This window comes from Dromiciops gliroides, chromosome 1 (assembly GCF_019393635.1).
Source record: "Dromiciops gliroides isolate mDroGli1 chromosome 1, mDroGli1.pri, whole genome shotgun sequence".
In the NCBI taxonomy this organism is placed as follows: Eukaryota; Metazoa; Chordata; class Mammalia; order Microbiotheria; family Microbiotheriidae; genus Dromiciops; species Dromiciops gliroides.
The window spans coordinates 109314069-109331598 of NC_057861.1; positions in this window are offsets into that span (position 1 = coordinate 109314069).

Sequence of the window (17530 nt, forward strand, 5' to 3'; positions counted from 1 at the left end):
TTTTTCTCATTCTTGTGATATGACTAACTCACAGCCTGAAGACCTCCAAGGAAGGGAAACCCATCACCTCTTGAGGCAGCCCATTCCACTTATGGTCAGATCTGATTGTAAGGAACTTTTTTCTGACTTCAAGCCTGAACTTTCCTCCTTGCAACTTCTACCCATTGTTTCTGGTTCTGCCCTCCCTCAGAGGCCAAAGATGGTCAGCTAGGTGGCACAGTGGATGAAACACTAGCCCTGGAGTTAGTAGGATCTGAGTTAAAATCTCACCTCAGATACTAGCTATGTGACCCTGGGCAAATCACTTGACCCCAGTTGCCTTAAATATCTGGGTCCATCTCCAGTTGTCCTGATGTACATCTTGCTACTGGACCCAGATTGCTCTGGAGGAAAGTGAGGTTGGTGACCTTGCACATTCTTCCTTTACTTAAATCCAATTCAGTGCAAGTCATGACATCACCCTCATGTCATGGTCCTCTTCAGGAACAAAGAACAAACAACAACAACAAGGCCAAAGAGAATGTCTGATCTCTTCTTTGCATGATAGTCTATCAAATATTCAAAGATGGCTATCGTGTCCTTTACCCTGACCCTTCTTTTCTCTAGACTAAATGTGCCAATTCCTTCAACTGATTCTTCTGTTGTGAGACCCTTCATCATCCTGGTTACCCTCTGGATAGATCCCAGCTTATCAATGCCCTCTTAAACTTTGCCACCAAGAACTAAACACACTCCTCCAGAAGAGTCCTGATGAGGTGAGAGTCCAGTGACATTTTTAAATGCAGCCCAAATTAGCAATGAGCTTTTTTGACTGTCATGTTACATTGCTGACTTATAGTCAATTCTCAGTGCATTAAACCCATCAAATCTTTCAAAATACTTATTGTTTATCCATTCCTCTACCCATTTTAGGCTTCTGAAGTTGAATGTTTGGACCCAAGTGCAAAAATGTACATTTCCTTATTGAATTTCATTTTATTACATTTAGCACATCTCTACCCAGTATAATTGTTTTGGAGCATGTCTCTCATTCAGCATGTCAGCTAGCCTTCCTAGCTTTGTATCATTTGCATATTTGATGAACATATTATTCACACCTTTATCCAAGTCATTGATAAATGTTAAATAGCACAGAGCCAAGCAGAATTCCCTGGAATACTCCTCTGGAGACCACCTGACATTTTGGCAGTGAATGATTAATAACTACTCTTTGAATCATTCAATCAGTTCGGAATGCACCAGAGTGTATTATAGTCTAATCTATTTCTCTCCATTTTTACCAAAAGAATCATATCAGATAACTTTGTCAAAAGTTTTGCTAACATCTGGGTAAACTATTTACACAGCATATTTCCCTTCTCTACTGGTTTTGTAATATTGTCCCAAACCAAAATCTGTTCTTGATAAAAACCAGTCTATCTCTTTGTAATCACTGCTTCCTTTTCTAGATGTTCACTATGCATCTTTTTAATTATCCTTTATTGATTTTGTCAAGAATTGAAGACAAGGTCACTGGACAAGTTTTCAGTTTCTTTCCCTCACTCCTTCCTTTCAAATTAGGACCACATTTGCCCTTCTCTAATCTTGTGGTACCTCTGCCAATTTCTATGATGACTCAAATATCATTAACATTGATAACATACACTGGTATTTTTCTTTCTATTCTCTCTCCTTGATAAAACACACAAATACAACAGTTGCCATTTCTACTCTTATTTTCTGGCTGTTTCTTTGTTGTTGTCATCCAACTAATTATGGAAAGACAATGAGTTATACTATTCACATCTTGTCCCCTTATCATATCTCCTATCTTGCCCTGCCAAATCTCAGTCCTGGACTACTTCCAATATCTGCTGTCATTGATCATAGTTATGTGCTGCTGAAAGAAGCTCAAGAAATCATGACGACTAGATCCACTGCAAATTTTTGTTACATAATCTCAACTGTACCTTCCTTATGGCAAGGCAATCCTTTGACATTTCCTTAATTGAATCATCTCAGTCACCACAGCAGCTCTTTTTTTTGGGGGGGGGGAATGAGAGTTAAGTGACTTGCCCAAGGTCACACAGCTGGTTAATGTCAAGTGTCTGAGGCCGGATTTGAACTCAGGTACTCTTGAATCCAGGGTCAGTGCTTTATCCACTGCGCCACCAGCTGTCCCCACAACTGCTTTTCTAAACATTTTCATTCCTCCTCAACCTTGCCATAGCTCCCTTTCTCCTATGCTCTCAGCTGAGAACCTTGTCATATGTTTCACTGAAAATATTGATTCAATTCTATGATCCTCCTCAAATCACATCAGCCAGATGCCTTCTGTCACTATTTTCACCCTCACCTTTGTTTCACAACGATATAGTCCTTTTCCTTGACAGGGCAAGCCCCTCTAGAGGCACAAATGATTCCATTACGTTCAGTCTTCTCCAGAGGACTATCGTATCATTTCTATTCTCTCACTTAGCTTCAATCTCTCCTTGTCTATTGGCTGCTTCACTTCTGCTTACAAACATTCCTGATTCTACATCCTCAAAAGCAAAAACAAAAAACAAACTCTCATTGGATCTACCTGTTCTTTTTTGTGGCTAAACTCCTCCATAAGGTCATCTATAATAGGTGCCTCAACTTCCTTTCTTCTCATTCTCTTATTAGCTCTCTAAAGTCTGTCTTCTGACTTTGTCATTCAACCAAAACTTCTCTCTAACATTACTAAGGATCATGTAAAAGCCAAATCTAAGGGCCCAGAAAATGTCCATTGAAGGGAGATGGAGTATATTGTGTAAAGAACAAGGAATGCAGGGGCAGCTAGGTGGCGCAGTGGATAGAGCACCAGCCTTGGAGTCAGGAGGACCTGAGTTCAAATCCAACCTCAGACACTTAACACTTACTAGCTGTGTGACCCTGGGCAAGTCACTTAACCCCAATTGTCTCACCAAACAAACAAACAAAAACAAGAACAAGGAGTGCAGTGTCACTAAATCAAAGAGCATGTGATGTAGGTGGTGGGGTGTAAGGAGTAAAAAGACTGAAAAGGTGGGTCAGGGCTAGGTTATGAAGGGCTTTGAATGCCAACAGAGGATTTAAAATGTGATCCTGGAGGTGATAGGGAGCCAGTGGACTTTATTGAGTTAGCAGTGTGATATGGCTGGACCTTCACATTAGAAAAATGACTTTGGAGAATGAATGGAGGATAGACTGGAGTGGAAAAAAGACTTAGATCAGACAGACCAACCAGCAGGCTATTGCAATGGGATGAGAGTGAGGAAATGAAGACCTGCACCAGGTTGATAGTGGTACCAGAGAAGAGATGCAGGGGTATTTAAGGCAAAATTGACAGATTTTGGCAACAGACTAAATACATGGGGGAAGGGGGAATTAAATACATGGCGGAAGGGGAGGATGAGATTGAATGGGATATTGAGGATGACACCCAAGTTTCAAATAGTGGGGTAAGGGTATTGGTGGGACTTGACATTAATAGAAAATTTTGGAAGGAAGGAGGATTTGGGTATAAACATAATGAATTCATTTTGGGACCTGTGGAGTTTAAGATGTCTATAGGATATCCAGTTCAAGATGCTTATTAGTCAGTTGGAGATACAAGACTGGAAATCATCAGAGAGGTTAATACTGGAAAGAAAGATTTGAGAATCGTCAGTAGAGAGAGAGTGATTAAATCCATGGGAACTGATGAGATCACCAAATGAAATTGTATGAAGAAAGAAGGTAAGAGGGTCCAGGGCAGATCCCTGTGGGACACCTATGGTAAGTGGGTATGACCTAGATGAAGATCCAGCAAAGGATCCTTGAGAAGGCATGATTGGACAGATAGGAGGAGGACCAGGAGAGGCCACTGTCCTGAAAACCTAGAGAGGAGAGTAGCAAGAAGAAGGTGATTGACAACAGCAAAGACTGCAGAGAGCTCAAGAAGGATGAAGACTGAAAAAAGAACATTGGATTTGGCATTTGAAAGCATAGGTAACTTTGAAGTGTAGCTTTAGTTGAATAATGAGATCAAACTATGGAGAGTTCAGAAGAGAGTTAGAGGAGAGGAAGTGGAGGTACCTATTGTATGTGGATGGCCTTCTCAGGGAGTTAACCACAAAAGGCAAGAGAGCTATGGAATGATTATTATTGGGGATGGAAGGAGCAAGTGAAGGGTTTTTTTTGAGGATGGAGGAAACCTGGGCACCTTTGCAGGTGATAAGAAAGCAGCCAGTGAACAGGAAGAGATTGAAGATAAGTGAGAAAATGGGGACAATAGAGGGGCTAGTCTGTTGGAAAAGATGGGATGGAATGGTATCACTTGTGTAAGGAGAGGATTTGGCTTTGACAAAAAGTGCTGCCTCATCATGTGAAACGAGGATGGGAAGGTAATAGGGATTTATATAGTGTCTACTGTGTGCCAGGTGCTATGCTAAGCTTCTAAAAATATCTTATTTGATGCTTGCAACAACTCTTTAAGGTAGGTTCTATTATCATCTCCATTTTACAATTGAGGAAATAGGCGAACAGAGGTTAAGTGACTTGCTCAGGATCACAAGGTGGGTAAGTGTCTAAATCCAGATTTGAACTCAGGTCTCCCTCATTTGAGACCCAGCACTCTATTCAGTGTATCCCCAGCTCCTTCATCATCCAAAGGACAAGGAGAATATAGTGGCAAAAATAACGGGGTGATGTAAGATAAAGAGGAGGGGAAAAGAGGAAACTCTTCTTGGAATTAGAGTTAGAGTTAGTAAATGCTCTCAGTGAATGCCTCAATTTTTTCAGTAAAATGTGAAGCAAGGTTCTCAATTGAGATATTTGGGGGAAGGGGAAGCATGGGAGATGTGAGAAGGGAAGAAAAGGTTTAAAAGAGCCTCTATAGATTGTGGGATCATGAGTTAATTGTGGAGGTTAGAAGGGTTGCTTAGCAGTGAGGGCCCAGTTAAGGCTGTGTTACACAGATTTGTAGGGGAAATAGTCAAGGTGATTGTGTGATTTTTTTTCTACCTTCATTCAACAGCACATGCTTAGGAGCAAAAGCAGACAGTGGTAAAAGTGATGTAAAGCTGAAGATTGGTGGGGCATAATCAGTGATCTGATAAGGGGGCGAGGGACTCAAGAGAAGATGACAATACAGAGTTCAAGTGGTTCACTGGGGGGTCAAGATGGGTAAAGGAAGAGAGTAGGGCTGGTGCATGTCTGGGAGAGAACTGAGGGACTGAGGGATTGGAGGTCAGTGTGGATGAAGAGTAAGGTTTGGTATTGGAAGGCATAGGGAGAGGTGAAAGTCTAATAAACTGATCAGATAATGGAATTTCAGAGTTCATGAAGGTGATGGTGCATTTGTGGATAAGTTAGGGTATGGCCATCTTTGTGTGTGGCTGAGGTGAGGTAGAGGAGTAAAGTTATGGAAAATGAGTAAATTGATGGGCTTGGAAGGTAGAATGTTTGAGGGAGCATCAGTATGTATGTTTAAGTCCCTTAGTATGAGGGGAGGGGTTGTGGAGGAGACAAAGGTTGTGAGCCAGAACCTGAATTCAGTGAGCAAGGAAGAGGAATGTCCTAGAGGTCTTTGGACAGTAGCTACCAAGATTTTGATTAGGTGCTAGATGTGGTTTGTGTGAACCTCAAAGGAGGAGAAGTTGATTAAGTGATGGTAATAAGGAGAGAACCTGGAGATGGCAATGGGAAGCAAGGGGTATTATAACTCTCCTATGTTGACTAGTGAATTGGTGGGGATGAATGAAAGTCTGAGCCAATGGCTGGAAAGGGTGGCCAGGGAGATTGGGTCATTAGGAGGGAGCCAGTTCTCTGTGAGAGGCAGAAGATAAAAGGAGTGGAAAAGGAAATTATTTTAGATGTAGGCAAGTTCTATGGAGCAACTATTTCAGAGGGAACCTTGGAAGGGGTGAGTAGTGTGATGTTTAAAATCTAAATTGTGGTCACCTTAAATCAGAAGCTTCAGCTCCAGTCTTGCCTAGAGTTCTAGCCTGGTTGGGTTCTTCCTGAAGTCCTCCTCCACGAGCCTGCTTTAATCAGGAACACCCTTTCGCAAGCTGTTTGTGGAAGCTTTTTTATATATCTGGAACAGAGGCGGTCCTTACACCCTGCTTCAAGGTGATTGGTTGGCGTCATCCAAATCCATTGTCTTTGAAGGTGTTCTCAAGTTGAGTTCACAGTCTAGTTTCTGAGAACAATACCTTCTTAAGGGATAGCCAGGTGTGATTACAATCCAATTAACTTGATACAATCCAATTAACTTGAAGTAGGCTTAATCAGCAGTCAATCACTCTCACTTGATTCAATCAGTATAGATTAATCTACTGGTGGGTCTTTGAGTATCTGCTGAAATCCCATTATTTCATCACAGTAGCTTTTGGTTGGGACTTTGGTGGGGACAGAGAAAGTAAATTGAAAGAAATGGTAATAAGGAATCAGGTAGTGCAGAATGGAAAATGAGGTTTGGATGATGACTTATGGTATTTCTGAATCACTGGGATGGACTGGGTATGGAGTATGTTATTCATTAATGAAAAATTGAGAGATTTTCAAAGCCATTGTTACTGTATTGCCTGGAGGGAATCCTTTTTTTAACAATTCAGGCAAGGGAGCAAGAACTTGGAGGAGTAAATCAAACATCTTCAGGCTGTATGTTTGGAATATCATTTTAATATCCTCAACAGGAAAGATATCATCCATCAGACCACTCCTTAGTCTTTTTAGCTGGATCTTTGTCCAGGTCACACCCACTAATTTTGTGAGTGTGTGTGTGTGTGTGTGTGTGTGTGTGTGTGTGTGTGTGCCCCTTGAAGCTCTGCCCTGGGTCCTCTTCTTTTCTTCCTCTATACAATTTCACCTGGTGATCTCATTAGCTCCCATGGATTTAATTATCATGTCTATGGTATTATTGTTATTCTCAAATCCACCTGTCTTGCCTTATCCTCTCTGCTGACCTCCAATCTTACAGCTCCAGCTGCCTTTCAGACATGTCTAAATGGATATCCAGTATCTTAAACTCAATATGTACCAAATTGAATTTATTATTTTTCTTCCCAAACCCTTCTCTTATATTATTTTCCCATTCTTATCAAGGGCATCAGCATTTTTCACTTACCTAGACTCACAATCTCATTGTGATCCTTGATTTCTAACTCTCTCTCACCCCCCCAAATCCAATCAGTTGAGAAGACCTGTCATTTCTACCTTCATCCCTTGTATATTCCCCATTCTCTCCTTTGGCACTGCTGCCATCCTGGTGAAGGCCCTCATCACCTCATGCTTAGATTATGGTAGTAGCCTGCTACTTAGTCTTCCTCTTTTCAATCTCTCCATACTCCAATCCATTCTCCAATTAGCTATCAAATGGTTCTTCCTAAATATCAGGTCCAACTATGTCACTTCCCTATTCAATAAATTCATTTGACTCCCTATTATCTTTGGGATCAAATATAAAATCCTCTTTTTGGCTTTTCTACTTGTTTATTTAGATTTTTCCTCACCTTACATGTAAAAACAAATTGTAACATCGATTTTTAAAACTTTGTATTCCAAATTATCTTCCTTCCTCCCTATCCCCACTTAAGAAGTCAAGCAATTAAATATAAGTTATACATGTGCAGTCATGAAAAACATAGCCATAAACCTTTAGAAAAAGGAACTAATAATAACAGCAGCAAAATATACTTCTATTTGTATTCAGATACCATCAGTTCTTTCTCTGTAGATGGATTAAATTTTTCATAAGTCCTTTAGAGTTGTCTTGGATCATTGCATTGCTGAAAATAACTAAGTCATTCCCAGCAGATCATCTTACAATATTGCTGTTATTTTGTATACAGTACATTTCACTTTGTATCAGTTCATGTAAGTCTTTCCAGGTTTTTCTGATAGCATCCTGCTCATCTTTTTTTACAGTAAACTACATTTATATAGTACTTTAAAGGGAGATTTCCTTATAGAACACCCATGAAATTGATTATTGCAACAACAATAATATACAACATTTATATAGTACCTTATACCTGACAAAGAATTTTCTTCACAATAGCCCAGCAAAGTACCAGTACCACCATCATCCTCATCCTCTGATCTTGCCTCTACTTCAATTTTCCCCAGTCACTATTGCTAACTGTGTTTCCCTCCATCCTCTTTGCTCCCCATGATATTTACTTTATTTTTTATCTTCTTTTACCTTTTCCCTCCTCAAAAGTGTTTTGCTTCTGACTACCCCTCCCCGAATCTGCCCTCCCTTCCTTCACCCCTCCCCCCTTATCCCCTTCCCTTCCCACTTCCCCTCAGGGCAAGATATATTAATATACCCACTTGACTATGTATGTTATTCCCTCATTGAACCAATTCTGATGAGAGTAAGGCTCATTTACTCCCCCTGCTCCCCCCATCTTCCTCTCCACTCCATAAGCTTTTTCTTGCTTCTTTTATGTGAGATACTTTACTCCACTCCACCTCTCCCTTTCCCTTTTTCCCAGTGCAATCCTCTCACCCCTTAATTTTATTTTAAAGATGTCTTCATGGAGAAGCTAGGTGACACAGTGGACACAACTTCTGCCCAGGACCCAGGAGGATACAAGCCCAAATCCAGCCTCAGACACAAGACACAAGACACTCACCAGCTGTTTGACCCTGGGCATGCCACCCCATCCTGACTGCCCTGCCAAAAAAACAAACAAATGATAAACAAAAATAAATGCTTTACAGATATCATCCCTTCATAATCAATTCCCACCTGTGCCCCTCTGTCTAAATTCATTCCTTTTAGCCACCCTAATACTGAGAATGTTCTTATGAATTAAAAGTATCATCATCCCATGTAGGAATGTAAACAGTTTAACCTTTTAATCTCCCTCATGATTTCTTTTTCCTGTTTACTTTTTATGCTTCTCTAAGGTCTTGTATTTGAAAGTCACATTTTCTATTCATTTCAGATCTTTTCTTCACAAATGCCTGAAAGTCCTCTTTTTCACTGAAGTCCCATTTTTCCCCCTGAAATATTATACTCAGATTTGCTGGGTAGGTGATTTTTTGTTGTAGTCCCAATTCCTTTTCCCTCTGGAATATCATATTCCATACCCTCCTATCCTTTAATGTAGAAGCTGCCGGATCTCGTGTTATCCTTACTGTGGCTCCACAGTACTTGAATTGTTTCTTTCTGGCTGCTTGCAATATTTTCTCCTTGACCTGGGAGCTCTGGGATTTGGTTGTAATATTCCTGGAAGTTTTCATTTTGGGATCTCTTTTAGGAGGTGATTGGTGTATTCTTTCAGTTTCTATGTTACCTTCTGCTTCTAGAATATCAGGACAATTTTCCCTGATACTCTCTTGGAAGATGATGTCTAAGCTCTTGTTTTGATCATGGTTTTCAGGTAGTTCAATAATTTTCAAGTTATTTCTTCTGGATCTATTTTCCAGGTCTTCTGTTTTTCCAAGGAGATATTTCACATTGCCCTCTATTTTAAAAATTCATTTGGATTTGCTTTATTGTATGTTGATTTCTCATAATGTCATTAGCTTCCATTTGTTCAATCATAATTCTTAAGCAATTATTTTATTCAGAGGGTTTTTCCATTTGGCTTTTCAAGCTGTTGCCTTTTTTGCATGACTTTCCTGCATCACTCTCATTTCTCTTTCCATTTTTCCTCTACCTCTCTTACTTTATGTTCAAAGTCCTTTTTGAGAGCTTCTATGGCCTGAGACCAATACATATTTTTCTTGGAAGCTTTGGATGTAGGAACTTTGACTCTGTTATCTACTTTTGAAGGTGTATTTGATCTTCCTTGTCACCAAAGAAACTTTCTAGAGTCAGCATCTTTTTCTGTCTGTTCATTTTCCTAGCCTATTTCTTGACTTTTAACTCCTTCTTAAAATGGGGCACTGCTTCCAGGACACACTGTCCCAAGCTTTTCTTTTTGGCTTTTCAGTCTCTTTATAATCTGGCTCCTTCCTACCTCTTCAGTATTCTTATCCCTTTCTCCCCACTAAATATTCTGTAATCCAGTGACACTGGTCTCCTTCCTATTCCTTGAACAAGACACTCCATGTCCTGACTGAGAATTTCACTGGCTGTCCTTCATGCTTGGAATGCTCTTTCTCCTCTTCTTCTCTTGCCTACCCCAGCTTCCTTCAGGTCCCAACTAAAATTTTACCTTCTGTAAGAAGCCTTTCCCTATCCCCCTTAATACCAGAGCTTTCCTTCTAAGATTACCCCCAATTTATCCTGTATACATCTTGTTTGTATATAGGTATTTCATGTTGTCTATCCCATTAGACTGAGTAGACACTGTTTTATGCCTTTCTTTGTATCCCTAGGACTTAACACAATGCCTGGCATATAGTAGGTGCTTAATAAATGCGTGTTGACTCACTGAAGAATCATATAGATATAAAAATAAATACATGATAATTTTGGGGATGGATACACACTAGTTTGGGTATACACTAGTAGATGAGGAATCAGGAAAGACTTCACATAGAAACTAGAACATGAGCTGAACTTGGAAGGAAACTAGGTAAGGTAAAGAGGGAACATGTTCCATGCATGGAGAGAAGCCTTTCCAGAGGCAAAGAGATGGAGAATGTTACATGTGAGAAACAGCAAAACAGGATCAAAGAGCAAGGGCTGGGAATTAATGTGTAATAAATACATCTGAAAATATAGATTGGGGATACACAACTTCAAACTAATCCTTAGCCCTTTGCTCTCCCTTAGTCTATCACCATATCAAATCAGTCCCCAAGCCATTTCAGTTTAATCTTTATATCCTCTCTCCCATGCATTCACTTATATCCATTCATACTTTAATTCAGTCCCCACCTCCATCACTTTTTGTCTGGACTATTATAGTAACCTCTTATTTGGTCTCCCTACCTCCAGGTTCTCTAATCTATCTTCCACGAAGATGTGAAATTGATATTTTTAAAGCCTAAATCTTACTCTCTTGCTACCTGGGGCAAGAAATTCCAGTAGCTCTAAATTGTTTCTAGGATAGAATAGAACACCTTTTTTTTCTTTTTCTTTTGGCATTTCAAAGCCTTCACAATCTGGCTATACTATCTTTCCAGGTTTATTGTAATTCCTCTCCTTCACACTATTTTACTGCCAAATTTTTTTCTGCTTGCTATTCACTGTATGTGTTATTCCATCTCCCATCTCTATTTCTTTGTACAGTCCATTCTCCATGCCTTGAAGGTACTCCCTCATTTCTATCTTGCAGAATATCTGTTTTTTTCAAGGCTCAGACTAAATGTTGCCACCTGCTAGTTGCCTAGCCTAGAAATTCCTTTGTATTTACTTTTTAATATAGTTTGCATTTACCTGTATTCATGTTATCCCCATTTCCTCAATGGCATGGAAACTCCTTGAGGGCAAGGATTGTCCCATTTGTGTCTGTATCTTCAGTGCTTATTCCAATGTCTAGGTCCTCTGCCTCCTTCTTCTCCTCATCATGACCACTAGCACCACCATCATCCTCATTGCCATCTATCACTAACATTTATATAGGACTCTAATGCTTACAAAGTGTTTTATACATGTTCTCATTTGATCCTCCCAACAACCTTATGAAGTAGGTGCTATTCTTATCCCTATTGAATAGATTAGTAAACTGAGGCTGAGGGAGGCTTAAGGTCACATAGCAGGTAAGCATTTAAGGCAGAATTGAAACTCACTTCTTGAGTCATTCTAAGTTCTGTGCTCTATCTTCTATGCCACCTACCTGCTTCAATAATGGAGTGAATGAATAAATGGTATTGAATGAGTCAATGAATAAGTGGTATTTCAACTCTATCTGCTCTTCCCTTATATTATGTAAGGGTTCATAGTCCTCTCTTTTGTGTGACATGATCAATGAAAAACCTAAAGGTTGAAAAATGTTATTTTAGAAATGGAAAAAATGTTAAAATCACCAAATAGAACTAAAAGGCTCTAAAACTATTTAAATCTGAGTCACTTTGGCCCTCCCCAGTTTTTGGATACTGTCACGAGAAGTGCAGAAAATATACAGTATATTGAAATTATGCCTTGTTGATATCAAATAGAACAACCAGTTTGAACTTCCTATCCAGTTTATTAATAAACTTATTGCAAAAGTTACACTATGAAGAACAAATTGATATATTAAATTATAAAGTATCATTTCACTTACAATGAACTAGTGGCACACAATGGGCAATGGACTGATTTTTCTCTTTGAAGCCCATAGCTAATATAGGTGTACATAGTCTCAAATCACTAAAGTCTATTATATAGAAATATCTGCATTTTTTAAAATATAAGATTTCTTTTTCTTCAACATTAATCCCAAATGTTAATATGTTCTGGATTTTATAAACCTAGGTTTATTGTACATAGTATATATTAGGGTTGGTATTGGTTGAGTCTAGCTAACTGCTTTGTTGCTTTTGCAAGATGTCAATATTTAACATGTCAGACATTTTAAGTTACATTTTTATTGTTCTGAATATAAATATGCATCATAATTTTTCAAGATGTTGCAAACAACCTAGAAATACACATAGAAGCCAACCTTTCATAGGGATGGAATATTCATATAAAATATTCTATCTTGCCTTTGGATTTTGACATTAATGTTCAACAATTGTGTCCACCAAGTTGAGTTGTCTGTTGTACTGGAAAAATATTTTTCCATTGCAAGAGAATCTTGCATGAAATGCTGATTTATGTTAATATACAAAATAAAACATTTATGTACAAGCTGAAAAAATTCACTAAGTCTAGGGAATCTTGACCTAGAATCAGTGAACTTATTAAAATATATTGATAACTTTCTTTCTTTAAAAAATTATGCTTATTTTCAGTCCCAAATTCTTTCCCCTCCTTTACCCCTTCCCCATTTGTTAGAAGGCAAGAAATGCAATTCCCATTATTCATATTAAGTTATGCAAAACATTTCCATGTTAGCCATGTTGGGGAGGGAGAAAAAAAGAAAAATAAAGAAAAAATGTGCTTCAATCTCCACACAGAGTGTAAGTTTTCTTTCTGGTGGTGGATAGCATTTTTCATCATTAATCCTTTGAAACTTCCATGCATCATTGTATAGATCAGAGTAGCTAAGTTTTTTCTTAAGTAATAAATGTTTTTATTTATAGTTTTGAGTTCCAAATTTTATCCCTCCTTCTATTCCACCTCTCCCTGTTCCCTGAAGCAGTAAGCAATCAGATGTGGGTTGTACATGTGCAATTATGTAAAACATTACCATATTAGTCATTTTGTATAAGAAAACTTGAATAAAAGGAAAAATGAAATAAAGTGAAAAATAGCATGCTTCATTCTGTGTTCAATCAATAGCAGTTCTTTCTTTGGAGGTAGATAGTATGCTTCATCATCAGTCCTTTGGGATTGTCTTGGATCATTATATTGCTTCTTCATCAAACAATATTGCTGTCGCTGTGCACAATGTTCTCTTGGTTCTGCTCACTTCACTATACATCAGTTCATACAAGTCTTTCCAGACCTTTCTCAAATTGTCCTGTTTGTCATTTCTTATAGCACAATAATATTCCATCAACATCATAAACCACAGCTTTTTTTAGCCATTCCCCAATTGATGGGCATTCCTTTGATTTCCAATTCTTAGCCATCACAAAAAGAACTGCTATAAATATTTTTGTACAAATAGGTCTTTTTCTCTTTTGGGGGATGTCTTTGGGATAGAAACCTAGCAGTGGTATTTCTGGATCCAAGGATATGTACAGTTCTATAATCTTTTGGGAATAATTCCAAATTGCTCTCCAGAATGGTTGGATCTTTTCACAATTCCAGCAACAGTGGATGGTAGCTAAGTTTTTTCACAATTGATTCCTGTTACAATATTGCTGTTACTGTTTACCATGTTGTCCTACTTGTGCTCACTTCAATTTGCATCAGTTCACTTAAGTCTTCTTAGGTATTTCTGAAACCATCCTGTTCATCACTTTTTATAGCACAATAACATTCTTTCACAATCATTGTTCAGTCATTATCCAGATGATGGGCATCCCCTAAATTTCCAATTCTTTATCACTACAAAAAGTGCTGCTATAAAATTTTTGTACATATGGACTCTTTTCCTTTTATCTCTTTGGGATACAGATATAATAGTGGTATTACTGGGTCAAAGAGTATGCACAATTTCATAGTCCTTTATTGTTCACTAGAATGGTTGGACCGGTTCACAATTCCACTAATATTGCATCAGTGTACCTGTTTTTCCACATTGCCTCCAGAATTTGTCATTTTCTTTTTCTGATGTATTAGTCTAATAGGTGTGAGGTGGTACCTCAGAGTTGTTTTAATTTGAATTTCTCTAATTATTAGTGATTTAGAGCACCTTTTCCCATGATTGTAGATGGCTTTGATATCTTCTTCTGAAAACTACATGTTTATATCCCTTGATCTTTTATCAATTGAGGAATGGCTCTTATTTTTATAAATTTTGTTTGGTTCCCTATATTTATTACACCTAGTATTGTTATCAATTATTTTTAATTTAGGTAAAATCTGAACCCAAAACTTCCTAACCCTGAGTCTGGCATTATTGTCTCTTAATATAATTGGTTTTCTCTGTAATTCTATATGTTTTATTTTAATTCCTTTAAATACATTATTCTGAGGAATCCATGAATTTCCCTAGACTAAGGGGTCCATGAGACACAAAAGCTTAAGAATCACTAATTCCTAATTTAATTTTTACAGATAAGAAATTAAGCACAGAGAAGGAAAGTCACATAATAAGAGGGTTCCAGAGTCATGATAAATACCCCAGGAATCTTTTGCTTTTGAGAATTTTTTCCCCTTAAATTAAAATTATAGGTTTGATGTATACTTCCAAAATGATGTGACTGTTGGATAAAATATATCTCTTCATTGCACCTGAGTTATTCTTATTTGTCTAAGTATTTTTGGAAGCAAAATGAAGGCAAATCTCTGTCAAACAGGGTTTGTTAATCTTTTTTTTTTTAACTACAAAGACCTTATCTTTTTGCAATTTTGAAGCCCCTTTGGCTTTTTTTCATTGTTCATAGATAGTGTTCAGAGAGAGAGAATTAAGAGAAAATTGAGTGGAGTTGGAGTTCCTCCACCAGAATAAAATAATCAAGCATTTAAACCTTTATTGATCAAGGGAGGCTAAAGTAGAATGGGCTACCTCAGGAGGTGGTGAGCTCTCTGTCCATGGAAGTCATCAAGTAGAGGCTCATTGTTGTAAACGTGTCAGGGATTTTGGTGGAAGGGTTGCATATTTCAGGGACAGACTGGACTATATGAATCATAGCATCAGAGTTGGAAGCAATCTCTCTTAGGGCTCACTCAATCTGACAGGGTATTTATGAAGCACTTTACAAACTTTTAAGTGCTATAAAATGCTAGAGCCATTATTGTTAGCAGTTGCTGTTATTAATTTAATTTCAGGTCTTATCTGAACCCAAGTCTCCTTAGCCCAAAGTCTGACAGTCTATCTGCTATACCACAGAGGAAGATATGGTATACATACTACAACATAACTAGCAAGGAGTCATTCATTCTTTATTTCAACAACCCCAGAGATAGGGAAGCCCATAACTTCATGAGACAGCCCATTATATACTTTCGAACAGCTCTAATTGTTAGGAAGTTTCTCCTTGTTTTGAACTAGTTTCCATCCATTGCTCCTAATCCTGTCTTCTGTGCCCAAACAGAACAACTTTAGCCCTTTTTATATAGTTATCTTTGAGTGTTTAAAGGACTGTCAACATATCCCCCCCCCCCAGGCCTTCCATTCTTCAGACCATATATCGCTTGCTTCCTCAACAGAGCATTATGTGGCATGATCTTCTATTTTCTCACCATCCTTGTCACTCTCCCTGCAATTACTTCAGCTTGTCCATGTGCTTCCTAAAATATATCACCCAGAACTGAACTTAAAAGTCTAGATATGATTTGATTTGAACAGAGAATGGTGAGAATGGCACCTCCACCATTTTGGGCATCAAGGCTTTATTAATTTAGGCTAAAGGTTGCTCAGCATTTCTAAGTGCCATATCACACTGTTGATTTCCAATATGTTGAAGCTCCCAGATATTTTAAAAATAATTTTTTGATACTTTTCATTTTTATATTAGTTATATTTTCAAAGGTATTCTCTCCTCCCCCAACCTATTCCCAGAGAGCATTCCCTTATAACCACGAATAACAAAAAAGAGGGAAAAGCAGTTCAGAAAAACTAATCAACCTGTTTTAAAAGTCTGAAATTATATGCTGTGCTCCACAGCCACAGCCTCCACTTCTGCAAAGAAGCAGGGAATGCCTTCTTATAAATCTTCTTTGGGGCCACATTTGATCATTACAGTTCTGCAGCATTCATCTTGATTGTTTTGTTGTTGCTCTTTTCATTTATGTTGCTAGAGTCATTGTGCATATTGTTTCTGTGGTTGTACTTCATTTTCTGTCAGTTGATATAAGTATTCCTATGCTTTGTTGTATTAATCATATTCATGGTTTCTTATAGTACAGGAATATTCCATTACATTTATGCACCACAACTTACTTAGCTATTCTCCAAACAATGGCCATATATTTTGCTTTGTTTTTCCTTTCTACAAGAAAATGCTACTATAAATTTGTTGTTGTTTGTTGCTGTTTAGTCATTTCAGTCATGTCTGACTCTTTGTGACTCCATTTGGGGTTTTCCTGGGAAAGATACTGGGGTAGTTTGCCATTTCTTTCTTCAGTTCATTTTGCAGATGAGGAAACTGAGGCAAACAAGATGAATAGAATTTTTCCAGCATCACACAACTAGTGTGTGAGGCTGGATTTGAACTCAGATCTTCCTGACTCTAGGTTCAGCACTCTATCCACATGGCTCCATGCTTTTGGGCATATTTAAGGCCTTTTTTGGTCTTTGAATATTTTGGGGGTATATCTCTCCCCCCAATTTTTTTAACACAGATTATTGATCCATGCTTCCCTAATTCCATATTTCTATATGGAATTTGTTGCTATTATTTTTTGCCTTAGGCAACAATAGCATAGCAAATACCCAAGAGTCAGAAAGACCTGATTCAAGTCCCACATCTGATACATATTGACTATGTGACCCTGGGTGAGTTACTTGATTTTTCATTGCCACCAGATAAGTAACTTCCTAAGTCCCTAAATTAACAAGTAGTTATTGATCTGCATTTGTGAGGGAATCACCTATGAAATCACAAGTCTGGGCCAAAAAACCGCATCTATTTTGTTCAAATATTCTAGCCCATTGAGATCTTTTGGGAGTAGAGTCCTGTTTTCTATCATGGATAGACCATGTTTTTTGTTTGTTTGTTTGTTTGTTTCGTGAGGCAATTGGGGTTAAGAGACTTGCCCAGGGTCACACAGCTAGTAAGTGTCAAGTGTCTGAGATCAGATTTGAACTCAGGTTGGTGCTCTATCCACTGCACCACCTAGCTGCCCCTAGACCATGTTTTTTATCTCAGTTGAGTCAATTGCTAATTTGATTAGCCTGCCTTTATGCAAATCACTGATAAAAATATTGAACAGGACCAAGGCCAGATCCTTGTATAT